Source organism: Eleutherodactylus coqui, chromosome 2 (assembly GCF_035609145.1).
Source record: "Eleutherodactylus coqui strain aEleCoq1 chromosome 2, aEleCoq1.hap1, whole genome shotgun sequence".
Lineage (NCBI taxonomy): Eukaryota > Metazoa > Chordata > Amphibia > Anura > Eleutherodactylidae > Eleutherodactylus > Eleutherodactylus coqui.
In genome coordinates, this window is record NC_089838.1 from 324214704 (window position 1) to 324238083 (window position 23380).

Here is a 23380-nt window from a genome sequence, read left to right on the forward strand (position 1 = left end):
CAAGAATATAACTAATATAATACTGTCTCCTGCTACAAGAATATAACAACTATAATACTGCCCCCTATGTACAAGAATATCACCACTATAATACTGCCCCCTATGTACAAGAATATCACCACTATAATACTGCCCCCTATGTACAAGAATATAACTACTATAATACTGCCTCCTACATACAAGAATATAACTACTATAATACTACCCCCTATGTACAAGAATATAACTACTATAATACTACCCCCAATGTACAAGAATATAACTACTATAATACTGCCTCCTATGTATAAGACTATAACCACTATAATACTGCCCCCTATGTACAAGAATGTAACTACTATAATACTGCCCCCTATGTACAAGAATATAACTACTATAATACTGCCCCCTATGTACAAGAATATAACTACTATAATACTACCCCCTATGTACAAGAATATAACTACTATAATACTGCCTCCTATGTACAAGAATATAACTACTATAATACTACCCCCAATGTACAAGAATATAACTAATATAATACTGCCCCCTATGTACAAGAATATAACTACTATAATACTGCCCCTATGTACAAGAATATAACTACTATAATACTGCCTCCTATGTACAAGAATATAACTACTATAATACTGCCTCCTATGTACAAGAATATAACTACTATAATACTGCCCCCTATGTACAAGAATATAACTACTATAATACTGCCTCCTATGTACAAGAATATAACTACTATAATACTGTCCCCTATGTACAAGAATATAACTACTATAATACTGCCCCCTATGTACAAGAATATAACTACTATAATACTGTCCCCTATGTACAAGAATATAACTACTATAATACTGCCCCCTATGTACAAGAATATAACTACTATAATACTGTCCCCTATGTACAAGAATATAACTACTATAATACTGCCCCCTATGTACAAGAATATAACTACTATAATACTGCCCCTATGTACAAGAATATTACTACTATAATACTGCCCCCTATGTACAAGAATATAACTACTATAATACTGCCCCTATGTACAAGAATATAACTACTATAATACTGCCCCCTATGTACAAGAATATAACTACTATAATACTACTCCCTATGTACAAGAATATAACTACTATAATACTGCTCCTATGTACAAGAATATAACTACTATAATACTGCCCCCTATGTACAAGAATATAACTACTATAATACTGCCTCCTATGTACAAGAATATAACTACTATAATACTGCCCCCTATGTACAAGAATATAACTACTATAATACTGCTCACTATGTACAAGAATATCTATATATATAAAAATGAATGTATGTCTGTCTGTGTGTGTGTCTGTCTGTCTGTTTGTCCTTTATGCGCTACTACACCATTCATCCGATCGCCATGAAACTTTGGGAAGTTGTTGAGTACACTCCTGGGAAGATTATAGGCGTAGTATAACTATCCTACGATAAATGGCGCGCGCGCGCGAGCGTCGTCGAAAGTTACCACCCCCCCACGTAGATCGAATAAGTAAGCCACCTGCTATTGTGATGTCATCACTGATGTCATCAACATCGGACGCCCTTGAACATGCCCCAACATGTTCTATAAAGCTGCATTGTGATGTCATTAAGGCTCTATTATGACACGTACAGCTTGGAACCACTAGAGCACGCCAGCCAATTACCATTGGAGTTGGAAGTGGGTAAACAAGTACTAGGATATCTTCCTAAGAAGCCACAGCAGCCGGATAAATTGTATGTTCCACCCAACGGCTATTTTATTCAGCCCGCAAGGGGGAAGCAGCGGCCTACAAAATCTCATTCAGGTAGGTAGGTTCAGTTCTTGGAGGTTGGGGAATGCTTATGGGCAAGGCCTTATGTCTCATCCCAACTCGATTATTCAATTCTAAGCGCAAAAGAATTAGCGTCCAAATTTTATGTACGGAATTTAATTCTCTCACTTCCCAATGTCATAGAAACTTGAAATTTGGCATGAGCATTGATTATGTCATAAATGGGAAAAGCTAATGGGTCCCAACTTAATTATTCAATTCAAAGCGCCAAAGAATTAGCGTTCAAATTTTACGTACGGAATCTAATTCTCTCATTTCCTGATGTCATAGATAGATAGATAGACTGTATGCAATAACCCTGATAGATAGATAGATAGATAGAATGTATGTATGTCTGTCTTCGCAGCAACGCGCGACGGGTACGCTAGTAACTACTATAATACTGCCCCCTATGTACAAGAATATAACTACTATAATACTGCCCCCTATGTACAAGAATATCACCACTATAATACTGCCCCCTATGTACAAGAATATAACTACTATAATACTGCCTCCTACATACAAGAATATAACTACTATAATACTACCCCCTATGTACAAGAATATAACTACTATAATACTACCCCCAATGTACAAGAATATAACTACTATAATACTGCCTCCTATGTACAAGACTATAACCACTATAATACTGCCCCCTATGTACAAGAATGTAACTACTATAATACTGCCCCCTATGTACAAGAATATAACTACTATAATACTGCCCCCTATGTACAAGAATATAACTACTATAATACTACCCCCTATGTACAAGAATATAACTACTATAATACTGCCTCCTATGTACAAGAATATAACTACTATAATACTGCCCCCTATGTACAAGAATATAACTACTATAATACTGCCCCCTATGTACAAGAATATAACTACTATAATACTACCCCCTATGTACAAGAATATAACTACTATAATACTGCCCCTATGTACAAGAATATAACTACTATAATACTGCCTCCTATGTACAAGACTATAACTGCTATAATACTGCTCCTATGTACAAGAATATAACTACTATAATACGGCCTCCTATGTACAAGAATATAACTACTATAATACTGCTCTTATGTCCAAGAATATAACTGCTATAGTACTGCCTCCTATGTACAAGAATATAACTACTATAATACTGCCCCCTATGTACAAGAATATAACTACTATAATACTGCCCCCTGTGTACAAGAATATAACTACTATAATGCTGCCTCCATGTACAAGAATATAACTACTATAATACTGCCCCCTATGTACAAGACTATAACTACTATAATACTGCCCCCTATGTACAAGACTATAACTGCTATAATACTGCTCCTACGTTCAAGAATATAACTACTATAATACTGCCCCCTGTGTACAAGAATATAACTACTATAATACTGCCTCCTACATACAAGAATATTGTTACGGCACTCTGCCCCCCAGAGCGCCAGGTGGGGTGCCCTGATCTTCCCGCACCCCACTGTCCCTGCCTACTTGCCTCGGTCCTGGCTAACCCCAGGCGGACAACTGGGCGGCGGTCCCTGCGCTGGCTAGGGACCTGGCGACTACCTAGATGGAACTACTAACAGGGGACAGAGTGCCGACAGAAGAGGCAGGTGGAACAAACCAACAAAACTTACAAGCAGAGTAAGTCTGGAGATGGAGCTCACAGGTAAACAGACAGGCTACTGACGAGCAACTAGCACAGACTGGGACAGACCTGACTAGAGGCTAGCAGAACCAATAACTGGCAGTGAGCTCAGGTCACTGCCAGCCTTTTAACTAAAAGCCTCCGCCCAAGGGCGGAGAGTGGGAGGAGCCGACTCTCCCACTGTTGCATAAGGAAGGTGGAGGAGAGCGGGCGGCACCCTACGGGCGGACACGCCCACGCCGCTGCACGCTGGCTGCTCCACGCCGCTGCACGCTGGCTGCTCCACGCCGCCGGGAGAGCCCCGACCGCAGAGCTCTGGGACGCCGGAGCCGACATCGGAGCGCCGCGCGCCGGCCGTGGGAACCAGCGCCGCCCTGCATGGTAACATTACCCCCCGTCTGACGGGGGACCTCCGGGCCCCCGGAAACTCGACCAGGCTTATACGGAAAACGACGGTGGAACCGCCGTACCAACACGGGAGCGTGAACATCATGTGCGGCCACCCAGGAGTGATCTTCTGGTCGAAACCCCTTCCAGGCCACCAAATATTGTAGGGTTCCTCGACACCGACGAGAATCCAGTATCTCCTGGACCTCGTATTCAACTTCATCCCGGACCAGGGTGGGCGGAGGGGGACCGGAGGTGGGCATCACCAAAGGGACAAAAGGTTTCAATAGCGACTTATGGAATACCCTGTGAACCCTCCATGTGGGTGGCAGCCCCAGCTCGTAGGCGAGAGGGTTCACCACACGTGTGATGGCAAACGGCCCTACGTAACGTGGCGCCAGCTTCAAGGACGGAACCCGCAATTTGAGATTTTTAGAAGACAGGTATACCTTCTGTCCCACCCTGTAAGGTTCAGACACAGACAGACTCTTCCCACTACGCAACTGCATACGGGCCCCCGCTGCCTCCAAGTTCCTCTGTACCTCTTTCCATACCCCCTGAAGCGTATCTGTGGCGACATCCGCTGCAGGACAGACCGACGGGGTAGGGACTGCTGTAAGGAATCGAGGATGCTGACCGTATACACAAAAAAATGGAGACACCCCAGTGGAAGAACAAAGGCGGTTGTTTAGTGCAAACTCTGCCAAGGGCAGGAACTCTGCCCACTGATGAGCCTTTTCGCTAGCAAACAACCGTAAATATTGCACTAAATCTTGGTTCTTCCGCTCAGTCTGACCATTAGTCTGCGGGTGGAACGCTGAAGAGAAGGAAAGCGACGTTCCCAGGTTTCTGCAGAAGGCACGCCAAAACTGCGACACAAACTGAACCCCGCGATCAGATACAATATTTTGGGGAACCCCATGTAGGCGAATTATTTCCTTTACAAAAATCGTGGCGAATTCTTTTGCCGAGGGTAGCTTTTTTAACGCCACAAAATGTGCCATCTTGGAGAACCGGTCGACCACCACTAAGATAGTGGTGCACTTCTGGGATTCTGGAAGGTCAGTGATGAAATCTACTGATAGGTGCGACCATGGGGTGGAAGGAACCGGTAGCGGTCTCAGAGGACCCTCCGGAGGACGCCGCCGACTCTTATTGCGAGCACAGACCGAGCAACCCCTCACAAAGTTGCGGATCTCCTGAGACATGCCTGGCCACCAGAAGTGTCTGGAACAAAGCTCCAGGGTCCCCTGGAACCCTGGATGCCCGGCGAGAACCGACGAGTGAGACTCATCCATGACTCTAGGGCGTAGGGTCTCAGGCACAAACCATCTGCCCTCCGGCACCCCCGAAGGAGCGTCCTGCTGAGCATCCTGTAGTTGAGGGACGAAGTTAGACTCCACAACTGCCACCACCATGCCGGGGGCTAAGATATTCTCGGGAGTCATGGTCTCACTATCCGGTACCCTGAAACTCCGTGACAGGGCGTCCGCCTTCACGTTCTTCTCTCCTGGGATATATGTCACGACGAAATTAAACCTGGCGAAGAACAGCGCCCACCTGGCTTGACGAGCTGTGAGTCTTTTAGCATTGGCGAGATATACCAGATTCTTGTGATCAGTATATACGGTAATTGGGTGCCTAGCACCCTCAAGATGGTGTCGCCACTCTTCCAGGGCCCATTTGATAGCCAATAGTTCGCGGTTACCCACGTCGTAGTTGCGCTCTGCTGAATTGAACTTCCGCGAAAAGAACGCACATGGGCTATACCCAGACCTCCCACTGACTTCCTGCGACAATACTGCTCCTGTCCCCACTTCAGACGCGTCTACCTCAATAAAAAAGGGTAGTTGTGCGTCCGGCTGTATTAGCACCGGGGCAGTCGTGAATGCCTTTTTTAGACGGCTAAAGGCCTCCAGGGCTGCAGGCGACCACTTACCCAAGTTGGCCCCCTTCTTGGTCAGGTCGGTCAGAGGTTGAGCAATAACTGAGTAATTCCTAATGAATTTGCGGTAAAAATTTGCAAAACCTAAGAACCGCTGAAGAGCCTTGAGGTTGTCTGGTCTGACCCATTGGGAGATTGCTGCTACTTTATCAGACTCCATCTGAATCTCTGTGGGTGAGATTACATAACCAAGGAAGGATATTTGTTTAGAACCAAACGTACATTTCTCTAACTTGACGAAAAGTTGATACTCGCGCAAACGGGTCAGGACCAACCTCAGGTGCCGCACATGTGAGTCCCAGTCAGGCGAGTACACCAGAATGTCGTCAAGATAGATGACCAGAAATACCCCCAGAAAGTCGTGGAAGACCGCGTTCATAAAACCCTGAAACACAGCGGGGGCATTACAAAGTCCAAAAGGCATGACCAGACATTCAAAATGTCCTAACGGGGTGTTAAACGCCGTCTTCCATTCATCTCCCTCTCTAATGCGAATTAAATTGTAAGCCCCCCGCAAGTCCAGTTTGGAGAACCAGTGGGCCCCTACCACCTGATTCAACAAGTCAGGAATTAGGGGCAAGGAGCACTGGTTCTTCACAGTGATTTTATTCAGGGCCCGATAATCCACACAAGGCCTTAGTGTCCCGTCCTTCTTCTCTACAAAGAAGAGACCCGCCCCGGCAGGGGACCTGGACGGCCGGATATGCCGGTTGGCCAGAGCCTCCGAGACATAGGACTTGAGGGCTTCATGCTCACGGCCTGACAAATTGAAAATGGCTCCCTTAGGGATGGGGCTGCCGGGAATCAGATCAATACCACAGTCCCACTCCCTATGAGGAGGCAGAGCCTTAGACAGTTTTTTGGAGAATACATCCTGAAAGTCTGACAAATACTCCGGAATGAGCACCGTATCTGCGGAGCACACAGCTATGGTAGACAGGTGGTCATGACAGGATGATCCCCAATGAGTCAATTCCCGGGTGGACCAATCAAATTGGGGATTGTGCAGTGCCAACCAGGGCATACCAAGCACCACATCAACCGACATTTTCTCCATAACCAGGAAGGACAGTTCTTCCGAGTGGAGGATCCCCACCGTGAACTGTAATCTTGGGGTCCTCCATCGTACCAGGCCTGTAGAGAGGGGGGTAGCATCAATACTGGTAAAATGAATTGGCGTCTTCAGCGCCACAAATTCCGCCATCAGAGTACGGACAAAACACAGACTTATCAAGTTGGCGGCTGCTCCAGAATCAATAAACGCCCGCCCTGATCGGGAAAAATCCCGGAATTTAACATGACACGGTACCAAAAGTTTAGGAAGTACCTGAAGTCCTAGGCGATCCTCCCTGCAATCGCCTAGGACTCGGAGTTTTCCGCCGGTTCCGGCTGCGAGCGTTGAGCCCTCAGTGGGCAGGTTATCACCCGGTGTCCAGCTTTCCCGCAGTAGAGGCAGAGACGGTGCAACAAACGGATCCGGCGTCGCTCTTTGGGGTCCAGCGGATCCACCTCCATCGACTCGGACACAGGGACTGGTAAGGAGGAAGAGGGACCGGGATAACCGACCTCCCTGACTCTACGGGTTTGCCTGTCCTGCTTCCTAGACCTGAGCCTCCTGTCTGCCTTCACTGCTAGCTCCATAGCCTCCCTTAAGGACCCGGGAACGGGATGGGAAATTAACAGGTCTTTAACTGCGTCCGAGAGGCCCTGCAGAAAAACGTCTTTCAGCTCCTATGTACAAGAATATAACTACTATAATATGGCCTCCTATGTACAAGAATATAACTACTATAATACTGCTCTTATGTCCAAGAATATAACTGCTATAGTACTGCCTCCTATGTACAAGAATATAACTACTATAATACTGCCCCCTATGTACAAGAATATAACTACTATAATACTGCCCCCTGTGTACAAGAATATAACTACTATAATGCTGCCTCCATGTACAAGAATATAACTACTATAATACTGCCCCCTATGTACAAGACTATAACTACTATAATACTGCCCCCTATGTACAAGACTATAACTGCTATAATACTGCTCCTACGTTCAAGAATATAACTACTATAATACTGCCCCCTGTGTACAAGAATATAACTACTATAATACTGCCTCCTACATACAAGAATATTGTTACGGCACTCTGCCCCCCAGAGCGCCAGGTGGGGTGCCCTGATCTTCCCGCACCCCACTGTCCCTGCCTACTTGCCTCGGTCCTGGCTAACCCCAGGCGGACAACTGGGCGGCGGTCCCTGCGCTGGCTAGGGACCTGGCGACTACCTAGATGGAACTACTAACAGGGGACAGAGTGCCGACAGAAGAGGCAGGTGGAACAAACCAACAAAACTTACAAGCAGAGTAAGTCTGGAGATGGAGCTCACAGGTAAACAGACAGGCTACTGACGAGCAACTAGCACAGACTGGGACAGACCTGACTAGAGGCTAGCAGAACCAATAACTGGCAGTGAGCTCAGGTCACTGCCAGCCTTTTAACTAAAAGCCTCCGCCCAAGGGCGGAGAGTGGGAGGAGCCGACTCTCCCACTGTTGCATAAGGAAGGTGGAGGAGAGCGGGCGGCACCCTACGGGCGGACACGCCCACGCCGCTGCACGCTGGCTGCTCCACGCCGCTGCACGCTGGCTGCTCCACGCCGCCGGGAGAGCCCCGACCGCAGAGCTCTGGGACGCCGGAGCCGACATCGGAGCGCCGCGCGCCGGCCGTGGGAACCAGCGCCGCCCTGCATGGTAACAAATATAACTACTATAATACTACCCCCTATGTACAAGAATATAACTACTATAATACTGCCTCCTATGTACAAGAATATAACCACTATAATACTGCCCCCTATGTACAAGAATATAACTACTATAATACTGGCCCCTATGTACAAGAATATAACTACTATAATACTGGCCCCTATGTACAAGAATATAACTACTATAATACTGCCCCCTATGTACAAGAATATAACTACTATAATACTACCCCCAATGTACAAGAATATAACTACTATAATACTACCCCCAATGTACAAGAATATAACTACTATAATACTGCTCCTATGTACAAGAATATAACTACTATAATACTGCCTCCTTTGTAAAAGAATATAACTACTATAATACTGCCCCCTATGTACAAGAATATAACTACTATAATACTGCCTCCTATGTACAAGAATATAACTACTAGAATACTTCTCCCTATGTACAAGAATATAACTACTATAATACTGCTCCCTATGTACAAGAATATAACTACTATAACACTGCCCCCTATGTACAAGAATATAACTACTATAATACTGCCCCCTATGTACAAAAATATAACTACTATAATACTGTCCCCTATGTACAAGACTATAACTACTATAATATTGCCCCCTATGTACAAGAATATAACTACTATAATACTGCCCCCTATGTACAAGAATATAACCCCTATAATACTGCTCCCTATGTACAAGAATATAACTACTATAATACTGCCCCTATGTTCAAGACTATAACTACTATAATATTGCCCCCTATGTACAAGAATATAACTCCTATAATACTGCCCCCTATGTACAAGAATATAACTACTATAACACTGCCCCCTATATACAAGAATATAACTACTATAATACTGCCTCCTATGTACAAGAATATAACTACTATAATACTGCCCCTATGTACAAGAATATAACTACTATAATACTACCCCCCATGTACAAGAATATAACCACTATAATACTGCCCCCTATGTACAAGAATATAACTACTATAATACTGCCTCCTAAATACAAGAATATAACTACTATAATACTACCCCCAATGTACAAGAATATAACTACTATAATACTACCCCCAATGTACAAGAATATAACTACTATAATACTGCTCCTATGTACAAAAATATAATTACTATAATACTGCCCCCTATGTACAAGAATATAACTACTATAATACTGCGCCCTATGTACAAGAATATAACTACTATAATACTGCCTCCTATGTACAAGAATATAACTACTATAATACTGCCCCTATGTACAAGAATATAACTACTATAATACTGCCTCCTATGTACAAGAATATAACTACCATAATACTGCCCCCTATGTACAAGAATATAACTACTATAATACTGCGCCCTATGTACAAGAATATAACTACTATAATACTGCTCCTATGTACAAGAATATAACTACTATAATACTGCCTCCTATGTACAAGAATATAACTACTATAATACTGCCCCCTATGTACAAGAATATAACTACTATAATACTGCCTCCTATGTACAAGAATATAACTACTATAATACTGCCCCCTATGTACAAGAATATAACTACTATAATACTGCATCCTATGTACAAGACTATAACTACTATAATACTTCCCCCTATGTACAAGAATATAACTACTATAATACTGCCCCCTATGTACAAGAATATAACTACTATAATACTGCCCCTATGTACAAGAATATAACTACTATAATACTGCCCCCTATATACAAGAATATAACTACTATAATACTACCCCCTATGTACAAGAATATACCTACTATAATACTGCCTCCTATGTACAAGAATATAACTACTATAATACTGTCCCCTATGTACAAGAATATAACTACTATAATACTGCCCCCTATGTAGAAGAATATAACTACTATAATACTGCCCCCTATGTACAAGAATATAACTACTATAATACTGCTGCTATGTACAAGAATATAACTACTATAATACTGCCCCTATGTACAAGAATATAACTACTATAATACTGCCCCTATGTACAAGAATATAACTACTATAATACTGCCCCTATGTACAAGAATATAACTACTATAATACTGCCCCTATGTACAAGAATATAACTACTATAATACTGCCCCCTATGTACAAGAATATAACTACTATAATACTGCCCCCCATGTACAAGAATACGAAGTCACAGTGGTATGTAATATCTATATTAGTCCAAAGTTGAGGCCATCACAGATATAGAGTTTAAAATTTCACTTTTATTTAGAATTAATATATAAAAAGGGTCAGGGCCTACTAACAAAACAAAATATAGAACATATAACAATATTCGGGTTCACCAGCATACTCTACCCATCTATAGATCAATACACCTGGATCTAAGTTAGCTCGCAATTAGAAGCTGAAGGTAGACATGGGGGGTGTGTCACTCTGGAGTTAGAAATCTTAAATGTGCATTATGTGCATCGTGTGAGGATAATGCACACGATCCGTATAAGTGCTACCTGCATCTGTACGGAATAACCAGGTTTTACTTTGGTATTTAGCATAAAACCATGAACCATACGCTAGGGCTGGTGGCTACTAAATGAACAGCCACCAGGTTAAATACCTATTGGCCCAGCCGGTTAAAGGGATATACGCACAACATATGCAGGCACTATCAGAGTAGAATCTATCTTAGGTAGCCCCCAAGGTCTCTGAGAGGTCAATCTAGACCAGTGAGTCGTCTGCCAAGACTAGTAGCTTCACATGAATAGGCTGCCAGATTGTAAATTTGTTAATATTGTTAGGGTCAAGCAATATATTATAATAAGGCAATTGGGAGCATCTCCCTTTATGAAATATTGACAGACACATCTGAGTTATTCTTCTGTTATACCTTCTCAGTTAGTAAACTCCTCTCTGCTCACTCAAGGGCATATTTTTTTGCCCAGCTCCTGATGAACTATCGGTCATTTCCGATACAGAAACGCGTCGAGCAAAAACAGAAGCTTTCTATACGAGCAAAAACAAACTCTAAAAAAGCTCTTATTGTTGAGCAAAAGCAGAAGTTCTCTATATGAGCAATAAAATAAAAGCTCTCATCCTTCAAGCAACAACTATATCTACGTAATAACAGAAATTTCTTGTACACGAGCTATACCAATAAAACTCTCATTTTATTGTCTTGGAGAGTTTTCATGTGAGAAATTGTGAAAATAAGTACTAGTAACGCACCATTTAATAAAGTGTAATACACCAAAAGACATTCATCTAAACTTCTTACACATAAAAGTCTTTTAAATAAAGACTCTTGGTGCCTCTCTGGGAAATAATATACGGGAGTTGTTGATATCCTCTCTCCTTCCCCTATATTCCCCGGGACTCCACTGGCGTTGATCTGTCTGTCTTGTGTTATATGTTCTATGTTTTGTTTTGTTAGTAGGCCCTGACCCTTTTTATATATTAATTCTAAATAAAAGTGAAATTTTAAATTCTATATCTGTGATGGCCATGTACAAGAATATAACTACTATAATACTGCTCCTATGTACAAGAATATAACTACTATAATACTGCCCCCTATGTACAAGAATATAACTACTATAATACTGCTCCTATGTACAAGAATATAACTACTATAATACTGCCCCCTATGTACAAGAATATAACTACTATAATACTGCTCCTATGTACAAGAATATAACTACTATAATACTGCCTCCTATGTACAAGAATATAACTACTATAATACTGTCCCCTATGTACAAGAATATAACTACTATAATACTGCCCCCTATGTACAAAAATATAACTAGTATAATACTGCTCCTATGTACAAGAATATAACTACTATAATACTGCCCCTTATGTACAAGAATATAACTACTATAATACTGCCCCCTATGTACAAGAATATAACTACTATAATACTGCCCCTATGTACAAGAATTTAACTACTATAATACTACTCCCTATGTACAAGACTATAACTACTATAATACTGCTCCTATGTACACAAATGTAACTACTATAATACTGCCCCCTATGTACAAGAATATAACTACTATAATACTGCCTCCTATGTACAAGAATATAACTACTATAATACTGCTCCTATGTACAAGAATATAACTACTATAATACTCCCCCCTATGTACAAGAATATAACTACTATAATACTGCTCCTATGTACAAGAATATAACTACTATAATACTGCCCCCTATGTACAAGAATATAACTACTATAAAACTGCTCCTATGTACAAGAATATAACTACTATAATACTACCCCCTATGTACAAGAATATAACTACTATAATACTGCCCCCTATGTACAAGAATATAACTACTATAATACTGCCCCTATGTACAAGAATATAACTACTATAATACTACTCCCTATGTACAAGACTATAACTACTATAATACTGCTCCTATGTACACAAATGTAACTACTATAATACTGCCCCCTATGTACAAGAATATAACTACTATAATACTGCCTCCTATGTACAAGAATATAACTACTATAATACTGCCCCCTATGTACAAGAATATAACTACTATAATACTGCCCCCTATGTACAAGAATATAACTACTATAATACTGCCCCCTATGTACAAGAATATAACTACTATAATACTGCTCCTATGTACAAGAATATAACTACTATAATACTGCCTCATATGTACAAGAATATAACTACTATAATACTGCTCCCTATGTACAAGAATATAACTACTATAATACTGCTCCTATGTACAAGAATATAACTACTATAATACTACTCCCTATGTACAAGACTATAACTACTATAATACTGCTCCTATGTACAAGAATATAACTACTATAATACTGCTCCTATGTACAAGAATATAACTACTATAATACTGCTCCCTATGTACTAGAATATAACTACTATAATACTGCCTCCTATGTACAAGAATATAACTACTATAATACTGCCCCCTATGTACAAAAATATAACTACTATAATACTGCTCCTATGTACAAGAATATAACTACTATAATACTGTCCCCTATGTACAAGAATATAACTACTATAATACTGCCCCCTATGTACAAGAATATAACTACTATAATACTGCCCCTATGTACAAGAATATAACTACTATAATACTGCCTCCTATGTACAAGAATATAACTACTATAATACTGCCCCCTATGTACAAGAATATAACTACTATAATACTGTCCCCTATGTACAAGAATATAACTACTATAATACTGCCCCCTATGTACAAGAATATAACTACTATAATACTGCCCCTATGTACAAGAATATTACTACTATAATACTGCCCCCTATGTACAAGAATATAACTACTATAATACTGCCCCTATGTACAAGAATATAACTACTATAATACTGCCTCCTATGTACAAGAATATAACTACTATAATATTGCCCCCTATGTACAAGAATATAACTACTATAATATTGCCCCCTATGTACAAGAATATAACTACTATAATACTGCCTCCTATGTACAAGAATATAACTACTATAATACTGCCCCTATGTACAAGAATATAACTACTATAATACTGCTCCTATGTACAAGAATATAACTACTATAATACTACTCCCTATGTACAAGAATATAACTACTATAATACTGCTCCTATGTACAAGAATATAACTACTATAATACTGCTCCCTATGTACAAGAATATCTATATATATAAAAATGAATGTATGTCTGTCTGTGTGTGTGTCTGTCTGTCTGTCTGTTTGTCCTTTATGCGCTACTACACCATTCATCCGATCGCCATGAAACTTTGGGAAGTTGTTGAGTACACTCCTGGGAAGATTATAGGCATGGTATAACTATCCTACGATAAATGGCGCGCGCGCGAGCGTCGTCGAAAGTTACCACCCCCCCACGTAGATCGAATAAGTAAGCCACCTGCTATTGTGATGTCATCACTGATGTCATCAACATCGGACGCCCTTGAACATGCCCCAACATGTTCTATAAAGCTGCATTGTGATGTCATTAAAGGAGATGTTCCGCGCCGAAACGGGTTTTTTTTTTTTTAAACCCCCCCCCCCGTTCGGCGCGAGACAACCCCGATGCAGGGGTTAAAAAAACCACCCGCACAGCGCTTACCTGAATCCCGGCGGTCCGGCGTCTTCATACTCACCTGCTGAAGATGGCCGCCGGGATCCTCTGTCTTCATGGACCGCAGGGCTTCTGTGCGGTCCATTGCCGATTCCAGCCTCCTGATTGGCTGGAATCGGCACGTGACGGGGCGGAGCTACACGGAGCTACACGGAGCCCCATAGAGAAGAGGAGAAGACCCGGACTGCGCAAGCGCGGCTAATTTGGCCATCGGAGGGCGAAAATTAGTCGGCACCATGGAGACGAGGACGCCAGCAACGGAGCAGGTAAGTATAAAACTTTTTATAACTTCTGTATGGCTCATAATTAATGCACAATGTACATTACAAAGTGCATTATTATGGCCATACAGAAGTGTATAGACCCACTTGCTGCCTCGGGACATCTCCTTTAAGGCTCTATTATGACACGTACAGCTTGGAACCACTAGAGCACGCCAGCCAATTACCATTGGAGTTGGAAGTGGGTAAACAAGTACTAGGATATCTTCCTAAGAAGCCACAGCAGCCGGATAAATTGTATGTTCCACCCAACGGCTATTTTATTCAGCCCGCAAGGGGGAAGCAGCGGCCTACAAAATCTCATTCAGGTAGGTAGGTTCAGTTCTTGGAGGTTGGGGAATGCTTATGGGCAAGGCCTTATGTCTCATCCCAACTCGATTATTCAATTCTAAGCGCAAAAGAATTAGCGTCCAAATTTTATGTACGGAATTTAATTCTCTCACTTCCCAATGTCATAGAAACTTGAAATTTGGCATGAGCATTGATTATGTCATAAATGGGAAAAGCTAATGGGTCCCAACTTAATTATTCAATTCAAAGCGCCAAAGAATTAGCGTTCAAATTTTACGTACGGAATCTAATTCTCTAATTTCCTGATGTCATAGATAGATAGATAGACTGTATTCAATAACCCTGATAGATAGATAGATAGATAGATAGATAGATAGAATGTATGTATGTCTTCGCAGCAACGCGCGACGGGTACGCTAGTAACTACTATAATACTGCCCCCTATGTACAAGAATATAACTACTATAATACTGCCCCCATGTACAAGAATATAACTACTAGAATACTGTCCCCTATGTACAAGAATATAACTACTATAATACTGCTCCTATGTACAAGAATATAACTACTATAATACTGCCTCCTATGTACAAGAATATAACTACTATAATACTGCCCCCTATGTACAAGAATATAACTACTATAATACTGCCCCCTATGTACAAGAATATAACTACTATAATACTGCTCCTATGTACAAGAATATAACTACTATAATGCTGCCTCCTATGTACAAGAATATAACTACTATAATACTGCCCCCATGTACAAGAATATAACTACTAGAATACTGTCCCCTATGTACAAGAATATAACTACTATAATACTGCCTCCTATGTACAAGAATATAACTACTATAATACTGCTCCCTATGTACAAGAATATAACTACTATAATAATGCTGTTATGTACAAGAATATAACTACTATAATACTTACCCCTATGTACAAGAATATAACTACTATAATACTGCTCCCATGTACAAGAATATAACTACTATAATACTGCCTCCTGTGTACAAGAATATAACTACTATAATACTGCCTCCTATGTACAAGAATATAACTACTATAATACTGCCCCCTATGTACAAGAATATAACTACTATAATACTGCCTCCTATGTGCAAGAATATAACTACCATAATACTGCCCCCTATGTACAAGAATATAACTACTATAATACTGCCTCCTATGTACAAGAATATAACTACCATAATACTGCCCCCTGTGTACAAGAATATAACTACTATAATACTGCCCCCTATGTACAAGAATATAACTAGTATAATACTGCTCCTATGTACAAGAATATAACTACTATAATACTGCCTCCTATGTACAAGAATATAACTACTATAATACTGCCTCCTATGTACAAGAATATAACTACTATAATACTGCCTCCTATGTATAAGAATATAACTACTATAATACTGCCCCTATGTACAAGAATATAACTACTATAATACTGCTCCTATGTACAAGAATATAACTGCTATCATACTGCTCCCTATGTACAAGAATATAACTACTATAATACTGCCTCCTATGTACAAGAATATAACTACTATAATACTGACCCCTATGTACAAAAATATAACTACTATAATACTGCCCCTATGTACAAGAATATAACTACTATAATACTGCTTCCTATGTACAAGAATATAACTACTATAATACTGTCCCCTATGTACAAGAATATAACTACTATAATACTACTCCCTATGTACAAGTATATAATAATAATCTTTATTTGTTTAGCGCCAACTTATTCTGCAGCACTTAGGTCTAGTGCCACCGGCCGTGATGGCCTCTGCAAGTGGAATTCCGACGCGGAGTCCATCACAGTGCCCCCCAGAGACCCCATACTCACCTCTGGATCCGCTGTCCGATGTCCCGCATCCCTTGCCGGCGTGCATGCGCAGTACAGCACGTTACGCGCCAGCCATGTCATGTGACGTGCCGGCCGTGTCATGTGACGTGGGCGGGGAAGCGTTTTCACGCTATCTACCACTGTGCTACAGCAGAAGATAGCGTGACGGACGGCTTCCATTGACTGTAATGGAAGCCGTCGGCGCGTACGCCTGCGCAAATAGAACATGCCGCGGGTGATTACGAGTGATTTCACGGGGCGGAATTCCACGGTGGAATTCTGCACTGTGAGCACTGCGCTATTAGGTTCAATAGAACCTAATAGCTGCGGGCAACGCCGTGGGAGTTAGGCCTTACAAGCATGGCATAAATGCAAAACAATACAACAATTACAATGTGAGGTACAATCAGTTTGAAACAACTGGGGTGGGTGGTGCAGGAGGTGCATGGGGGGGGGGGGAGAGCGAGGCATGGGGAACGCAGACAGTAGGGGATTTCATGTGGAAATCAGTTATTAGAGAGCAAACATAGGGAGGGGCAGGGGACTAGGTCAGGAGATTTGGTGTGCTTCCCTGAAGAGGTGTGTTTTTAAGGCACGTCTGAAATTTCGTGCATTGGGGATTGTCCGGATGCCTTGGGGTAGAGTGTTCCAGAGGATGGGTGCTGCTCTGGTGAAGTCCTGTAGGCGAGCATGTGAGGTTCGTATTACAGGGGTGTTTAGTCTGAGTGTGTCAGCCGATCGGAGTGAGCGGGCTGGGTGGTATACTGACAGTAGGGAGGCGATGTATGGTGGTGCAGCACCATGCAGAGCTTTGTGGGTGAGGTAGAGGAGTTTAAATTTAGTTCTGTAGTGGATGGGCAGCCAATGCAGCGACTGGCATAATGCAGAGGCGTCTCAGTAACGACTGGATAGGAAAATGAGTCTAGCTGCTGCATTTAGTATGGATTGGAGTGGAGTGAGTCTAGTGCGGGGGAGGCCGATGAGTACATATGAGGGGCAGTATTATAGTAGAATATAACTACTATAATACTGTCCCCTATGTACAAGAATATAACTACTATAATACTGCCCCTATGTACAAGAATATAATTACTATAATACTGCCTCCTCTGTACAAGAATATAACTACTATAATACTGCTCCCTATGTACAAGAAAATAACTACCATAATACTGCCCCCTATGTACAAGAATATAACTACTATAATACTGTCCCCTATGTACAAAAATATAACTACTATAATACTGCCCCTATGTACAAGAATATAACTACTATAATACTGCTTCCTATGTACAAGAATATAACTACTATAATACTGCCTCCTATGTACAAGAATATAACTACTATAATACTGACCCCTATGTACAAGAATATAACTACTATAATACTGCCCCTATGTGCAAGAATATAACTACTATAATACTGCCTCCTCTGTACAAGAATATAACTACTATAATGCTGCTCCCTATGTACAAGAATATAACTACTATAATACTGCCCCCTATGTACAGGAATATAACTACTATAATACTGCTCCCTATGTACAAGAATATAACTACTATAATACTGCCCCCTATGTACAGGAATATAACTACTATAATACTGCTCCCTATGTACAAGAATATAACTACTATAATACTCTTCTCTGTGAAATAAAATATAAAAACAATTATAATGATAATTAATTCCTCAACAGCAGCGATACATCCTACAGTTCTTTTGCAGTTTCAATCCTGGAATTGCTTCGATGTTACTACTTAGCAGGAAAAGGAGGGCTCGTCCGGGATTTGAACCCGGGACCTCTCGCACCCAAAGCGAGAATCATACCCCTAGACCAACGAGCCAGCTGTCCAGCCATCCAACATCTGATGTTTGTCGAGCTTTGATAAATATCTCTTTACAGTAGTGTCCTGGGAACTCAAGAGGGTTATTTGTTAAGTCAAAAGTGGAGAGGGGTTGAACAAACCAAGATTCTGCAGCATCGTGTTGTACAGTATGGAAACTGGTTCTCCCCTCCAAGGCCTGATGAAAATACAGGATTCCCCAATATGGGGAAGAGCAGAGAAGGGGAGGGAGAGATGTCAATCCTGGAGACAATTCAAGCAGCTATTCTCAGGCTCGGTCCAGTTGTATAGTGCGTCCGTTACTCCTATGGAGTGTAATCTTGGAGCCGATGTGCTGTGAGATATCCTAATAAGGAGCTTTTCAAAATGTTATTGCTTTCAAACTTGTATTGTTATCCAACAGCACAGGCTAAAGCCCCTCCCCCCCTCTCCATACCAATACTTTGGTGGAGTAAACTTGGAGAACACGATAGTAGAAAAAGGGGATCTCAGAGGTAGCGTGGCCGAGCGGTCTAAGGCGCTGGATTAAGGCTCCAGTCTCTTCGGGGGCGTGGGTTCGAATCCCACCGCTGCCAAAAGTCTTTTGGAAGTTGACAAACAGCAGAGTTTGCATGACTTCTGTATTTGTAGATTTTTTTTGTAGGCCTGAGTTGTGCACCGGCCCCTCAAACCTGAAAAAGGCATAATATAGGGTATCACGTTTAATTGGAGAGTTCCTTTAAGCTAAAATATGTTCACTTTTTATACTGGAAACTATGTGGCAATAGCTTAAAAGGGTTGTCAAGTTGTAAACTGTCGATGGTCTTTCTGGAGTATAAGCCATAAATAGTAGATCGGTGGGGATCCATTGCTTGGGGCTCCCTCTGATCAGCTGTTTGTTGGGTCAGTGTGATTGTGCACTGAGATGATTTCTGCAGGAAGCAGAAAGCTCTGTTCGCACTATAGTGGCCAGGCTTGGTATTGCCTGCTAAGCTCCCATTCACTCCAATGGGAATTTTGTCTGTATCAACAAGCTTGGCCAGTAGGAATGAAGCTATCAGCGCAGTGCACAAGCACAATGATCTAGTGAACAGATGAACAGAAGGTGCCCCAGGAGGCAGACAACCTCTAATCTACTATTGATGGATTAATCTATAGATAGGCCATCAATAGTTTACAATTAGACAACTTTACTAAACAGCCTTTCAAAATTATAAAATGTTGTATTATTATATTCAGTAGCATAGGCTCTTTCACACGAGGGACCTGCGCACGCCCAAATTCAGCGTGACAAGCAAAATGGCTAAATCGCACAAAAACGCACAAACTGTTAGTACCTACAGGATTAGAGGGGACTCCCAAAGGGAATCGCCCATAGCAGGGAGAGCAATGAAAGAGGTGTGCCCTGCCCCCTCTCTCTCCTTGCTATGGGGGAATCCCTTGTAGAGTCCCCTCTAGCCCCACCCTCTCTATAGCCCCACCCCCTCTCTCCCTGCTTTGGCGTATTCCCTTGGGTAGCAGATTTTCTCTATAACATTCTGAAAGTAATCAGATATTTACAACCTACATTTTCCTTGTAAAGTGTTTCTCTTGTTTATGCATCAGTCTTCCTGTAGGTGGCAGTATACACTCATTGTCAAAAATAATTGCGCCCCTAGAAGAAGTTGTTTTGCTGCAAAACTGGTCCTGCAGTTCCATCTCAGGCAGACATACAAACAATAAGAGCTGTGGTGATTAGATGAACGGTCTTGTCACCGAAGGCCCTAAAAGTGGTCCCACCTCCCTTCCCCCGTGGCCTATAAGGGGCTCTCAGAGGCTCCTTGTGTGTAGTGAACTCTTCTTCCGCTTGTGTAAAACTTGTTGACCACTAGACACCTCTACAAGGCAGAGAAGAGATTTCACCCCGTTACCAGAGTCTGAGGGGGCGCATTATTGGGATGTGAGAAGCTGGATGGTCGTATCGATGAATTGTCCCCCAAAGGCCGTTCTGACCAGACTGTTAGGGGGTGTTGGGATCGGTGGATGTGGGAGGGCACACAAGGTGACCGGGCTCGGGACGTCCCCTACAGACCACCAGTAGAGAGGAGCATCTGACCAGACTATTAGGAGGTGTTGGGACCAGTGGATGTGTGAGGGCACACAAGATGACCGGGCTCAGAAAGCCCCCTACAGACTACCAGTAGAGAGGAGCTTCTGACCAGACTGTTTGGAGGTGTTGGGACCAGTGGATGAATTGTCCCCTACCTGTAGAACATGTATGGGACAATCTGGGAGACCAACCAAGACAGTCTAGGAGTTTGCACGATCTAGAATCTCAGTTACAGCAAATGTGGAGCTATATGCCATAGGATATCATACGGTGGACAAACAGGATACTAGAGCCTCCATGCCTATCCACATCAAATCTTAAGGTGGTACAACAGGGTACTAGAGCTTCCATGCCCTGCCGTGTCACATCTTGTATCGAAGCTAGAGCCGGTACTACAGGGTACCAGAGCCTCCATGCCTGCCGTATCACATCCTGTAGGCAAGCTAGAGGCGGTACAACACGGTACTAGAGCATCCATGCCCGTCCCCGTATCACATCCTGTATCCAAGCTAGAAGTAGTACAACAGAATACTAGAGCCTCCATGCTCACCCGTATCACATCTTGTATCTAAGCTAGAGGCAGTACTATAGGGTACTAAAGCCTCCATGCCTGCCTGCCCATATCACATCTTGTAGACAAGCTAGAGGCAGTACAACAGAGTACTAGACCCTCCATACCCACCCATTTAAGATGTTGTATCCAAGCTAGAGGTGGTACATCAGGATACTAGAGCCTCCATGCACGCCTGTATCACGTCTTGTATCCAAGCTAGAGGTGGTGCAACAGGGTACTAGAGCCTCCATAGCTACCCATATCACATCCTGTAGGCAAGCTAGAGGCGGTACAACAGGGTACTAGAGCATCCATGCCCGTCCCCGTATCACATCCTGCATCCAAGCTAGAGGCGGTACAACAGGGTACTAGAGCCTCCATGCCTGCCAGTATCACATCTTGTGTCCAAGCTAGAGGCGGTACAATAGGTTACTAGAGGCTCCATGCCTGCCCGTATCACATCTTGTAACCAAGCTAGAGGCTGTACAACAGGGTACTAGAGCCTCCATGCGCACCCGTATCACATCTTTTATCCAAGATAGATGTGGTACAACAGGGTACTAGAGCCTCCATGCCTCCCCAAATCACATCCTGTAGGCAAGCTAGTGGCAGTACAACAGAGTGCTAGAGCCTCCATGCCTGCCCATATCACATCTTGTATCCAAGGTGGAGGTGGTACAACAGGCTACTAGAGCCTCCATACTCACCATATCACATCTTGTATCCAAGCTAGAGGTGGTACAACAGGATACTAGAGCCTCTATACCCTGCCATATCACATTTTGTATCCAAGTTAGATGCGTTTCAACAGGGTACTAGAGCCTCCCTATAAGGGGTCAGTTTTCTACAACAAATGACTCTTTTTCTGTGATATTGTGATCACTTATATCAGTGTTACATTTACTAAGAGAAAGTTCCATCCAACAACTTCTAGGGGAGAGATTAGTCTGACAATGAGTGTATATATATATATATATGTATGTATGCCTTCTAGGGGAGAGATTGGTCTGACAATGAGTGTAATTTCCCATAATTTAATAGCAAAGGTTGCAACGCTTCTCTGAGTCGGCCTCACTCACAGGCCTGTAATGTGGCCACAAGTCCCATCCATTATTTCTGAAAGGGGGCATTATTAGTGAATTGGTACAAAATGGGCAGCATTATTGAATGGAGACATAAAGCATTTATCACATCACTTTACTACACTTGGGTCTATATTGACTAGTTGGGGTAATATCTCCTGTCCTGACTAGTTAAGGTTAATTAGCCCTGCAGCTGTTAGCTGAGGTAGTGGCTGGTGATTGACAGCCCTGTCAACCAATGAGCTTCTCCCCTTTCCCTATATAATCCAGCTCTTCCTGGCTGGTTATATTTCTGGTCTAGTCAGCTTGCTCAGTTTACCTGTCTGTTATCTGGTGCCTGGCTTCTGGTTAGTTCCCTCTGTTCTTGTTTGTTTGGTGTTCTCGGCTTTGATTTGTTGTCAGTTACTGTTTGTCCCCAGTTTCTGTGCTTCGGTTCCCCTCTGACTCTGGACCTGTGCTCCTTCAGGTAGTGGGGTTGTCCTTTCGGGACGGATGCTCCACTTCGAGGCGGGATTTGTCAGAGGAGTTCAGAGTACCCCGCTCTGATCGTTACCCTTTGGTTCTGTCTGTATGTAGTCGGCCTTGCATGCAAGCGAAGAAAACGGATGATTACATGCTGTTCTTGGAACGTGAAGGTCATCATTTTATGTAATGAAAATACTTCTAA

The 23380-nt window shown here is 42.3% G+C and overlaps 1 non-coding gene across 1 annotated transcript; it reads right to left on the bottom strand.

Annotated features, from left to right (window-relative positions):
• Nucleotides 1–18938: 18938 nt before the first annotated feature.
• Nucleotides 18939–19010, bottom strand: TRNAP-UGG (transfer RNA proline (anticodon UGG)). Its single transcript has one exon. It is a non-coding gene; the product is annotated as a tRNA-Pro (tRNA).
• Nucleotides 19011–23380: the final 4370 nt, after the last annotated feature.